The sequence below is a fragment of the Austrofundulus limnaeus genome, unplaced genomic scaffold, assembly GCF_001266775.1.
Source record: "Austrofundulus limnaeus strain Quisiro unplaced genomic scaffold, Austrofundulus_limnaeus-1.0 Scaffold249, whole genome shotgun sequence".
Lineage (NCBI taxonomy): Eukaryota > Metazoa > Chordata > Actinopteri > Cyprinodontiformes > Rivulidae > Austrofundulus > Austrofundulus limnaeus.
In genome coordinates, this window is record NW_013952651.1 from 790,105 (window position 1) to 793,853 (window position 3,749).

A 3,749-nucleotide genomic window follows, 5' to 3' on the forward strand; every position below is an offset into this window, starting at 1 on the left:
ATTGAACCGTGAGACTAAAGTATTGAACCAAACTGAACTGGGCATTTTCTGTATAGTCGCAACTGCTGRAGGTTCCAGTGTCAGAATCAAATGGTTTGATTTTATAAACAAGGAAGTCTTTGCCACAACAGATTTGTGGTCTGCGCTGTGGTCTTGTGATCACATGGCTGCTGGTTTGAGCCCAGGTTGCATCAGGAAGGACTTCTAAACAAAGGCCAGAGCAGCCGAAGAAGAAGAACAAATGCAACAAACAAGGATTTATTTATTAATGAAGAATAAAGACACTGATATCAGCTGAAGAGGTTAAACTACTGAACAGTCAGTTACTGTAACACTAAGTTTCCCAAACTCAAGAGTTCTCTGTCTTTGTCTCAAGTTACATTTTATGTTTTTCAACTTCACTCAGAACCCAGAACATCAAATAATCTGGACCTCCAACTCATTTCAGCTGGACAGATTGATTGTTCTGATAGAACTGAGCCCAGCAGGAACACGATGTTTTTTAATCACAACAGACTTTTTTTTTAAACAATTTTACATACAGATACATATTGATACAAACTGTAACTAGACTGTAACGGTGTGCCATCAGGGCTCTTTTGAAAGAAAAAAAAGTGATTTCTTGGATAAATCAAAGTAAAATAAAATAGTTAAAAAACAACAAGATACATATCGTAGTATATTGAAATACTGGAGAAAATTGACTCAAAAATATTTTAACACTGTCAGGAATTCTTGTTGATCTCCATTTTAAAGGTTCGTAGTTTCTCTTCTCTCAGCCCACAGACAGAACATTTGGAACGAAATGAAACTGAAGGTAAACGATTCACTTCTGACCAGGATCYTCATTTAAAGCCCACAGGTCAACATTCACAATCAGAGGCCAACACCTTTTTAAAGACCGTTCAAAAAATAAAATAAAACATTATTTTTGCACAGTTCCAACACCATGTTTTGCTTCTTCTTTTTTTTTTACAGTGCCTTAAAAATGCATAATATTTTGTCTACGTTTTTTGGTTGTCATCAAACAGTTTGATGTACAAACATTGTAATAATGAAAAAAAAAAACACCACAACAAAAAGATGCATAAACATTTAGTCTCTTCAGAGTTAGTTCCTGACCTGACAGCAGCTTTGGCTGTAAATATAACTTTACATACATTTCTAGTCACTGGGATGTTTGAAGGGGACAAAACTGATCCAGGTCCTTCAAACTACACGGGTTCCTCTGGTGTTCAGATTTTTATCATTTAGACCACAGAGGTCTTGGGTTGAATTCTGTAGCATCACATACATCTGCAACTTTGCTTTAGCAATAAAACTCTCAAGAAGACCCAACCAATGATGAACTCTTGTTAAAAGTGTTCAAACTAACATCAACTTTAAGTTTCTTGCAAACTGCATGGAATGTGGAGTACTTTTATAAAAAAAAAAAAAAAGGGGAAGATGGAGGCCCGGTAATAATCCCAGTGAGTAGATGTGGTAAAAAGAACTGGAACCTTCAACATTTGTTTCCCAGACTCTGAGAAAAATTATAATAAACTTATTGAAACAGAACAATTAGAAAGTTAACACATTTATAATAGTATGATTAAAGCATTTAATAAAAAAAGTTTACATATTTGGAAAAAAAAAGTTGTTTAAGTTTTAAGTGATTTACAATTTTCACAATCTGTTTTTTTTTATTGTGGTCACAACAGATACACTATTTACATGTTAAGGAGTTCTGGTTTCTAAATATTTATTTTTGATTGGCCAGGTACCAGGTTAAAGGTCAAATTAAAATGACACTACTGTCAGAGTTCAGACAGACAGAATAAAAGAAAAAAAAAGAAAGAAAGAAATGTGCAATAAATGCCGATGAATAAAGATAAGGAACGTGCAAAAAGCTGAACACACTGGGTGTGAACTGTAAACACAAGTAGGAAGACTTGGATGGCAAAAACAACAAAACTCTAATCTTTTTTGCAGACGAAGTGGACTTTCTACTTTATCACATTAATCTACAAGTCTACAAAAGTACAGGACAGTGAGTGTTYTGTCAGTCCAAACATGCAAACATCTGCTCATCAGGTCCAGGATCKAGTGAGGGAAGAGTTTCATCATAATGTTCAATACATTTTATGGTGGCATTTTAAGCAGTTGACAGTTTTCCTGGGTTATCGGGTCTGCTCAGCAGCCTCCCCTGGTGGTCAGGGGACAGCTTTGTCCCTGTATTCACACAAGTGTCCAAGACATAAAGCTTCAGGGCTGATGATTCAATATCAAAATCCATCATCTAATTTTAGCCCAGTAAGGCCTGATACCAAGAACAACTATGGGCCAATCTCTGTTCGAACATGGTGTTCCCTGTGGACAGCCCATGCCTAAAACAGAAGTCCAGTAACAGAACACCAGTTTAGTTCAGATCAGGAAGGCCATTCCTCAGCTGCATTTCCGTTGACCATAAAAAAGCGCAAATTAAAAATTTGAAAATAAATTTGCTTAATGGAAACACGTCAATTTAGAAAAACCTTACAGTTTTCGACAAAATGGTTTTYCGCTAAGTTAAAGTGGTTCTTCGGTCGTATCGAAATTGGTGTATTTAGCAAAACTGCAATGGAAACACTTTTTTTGCATCACGGGAAGTCACGTGATCAACAACTGAATGTTTCTATTGGCAAAAAAAAATGTTGAAGACGACAACAGGAAGTAGAAGTAGTAAAATCACCAGTGCTGGGCATAGATTAAAAATTTTAATCACGATTAATCTCAAGATATTTTTGCGATTAATCGCGAGTAATCTGAATTTTTTTTAGAAACGATCACTTTACTATGGCTGAAAGTATACGTTTGTAGCCTCGATAAGACACCAACTCTGATGTCTGATGATGAGCGCTAGTGCCATGGTAGCAATATGAATATATCTCATGTATGTTTTTACATCRGTTGTGGCCATGTTTGTAATGACTTATCACGAGAACAAACATTCACGTGTGATTTTAAAAGCACTTCTTCTTTAATGGACACACGGCAATTGCAAAACTGCGTTTTTTGAACATTAATAGAATATTGACCAAGTTTTGTGCTCATTTGCAATGGAAACYCAGCTAGTGTCTCCATCATTGCCTACATTGACATTAAAYTCACCCTGAAGAACAACAACAAAATCTCTCGATGGTACCCTTTTCAGGGCACCGTCCAGAGACGCCAAGGATGGGTAGTCTGAAGTCATGTTTAATGCATGAGCACAAACAACTGCCAAAATCTTTGTTCCTGCATCTCAAAGCTGCAGATAAGGTATCTACCAGGTTCTACCAGGAGCCTTCATGGCCAGGCATCCTCTCTGACCTGCTGCCTCYCTCACTTTGCACCTAACTCTGATAACCCTCCCTGCAGGTGGTGGGTCCAAGTAAATCTGTCTTTCTGTCACTCTGGGCTTAGCCCGGCCAAGTCCTACGAGTCAGGACGTAGTCCCGCAAARCAGGCCGACAAGTGTGGGAGCCGACAGTAGGAAGACCTTAAACTAGTGGGTATTTGTGGCATTTGGGCAGCACTGATGGTCCAGGGTTTGATCTCTGGTTCAGACCTGTGATCTTTCTGTGTGGAGTTTACATGTTCTCCTCATGTTTGTGTGGGTTTTCTCCAGGTACTCCAGTTCCCCCACAGACCAAAAACATGTACAACAGGTTGTCTTCAGGCCCAGGCTACCCTTGCAAAAGATCTGATCTGTCATCTTAAAGGCACACTGTGTAGGATTTGTTGTTTTC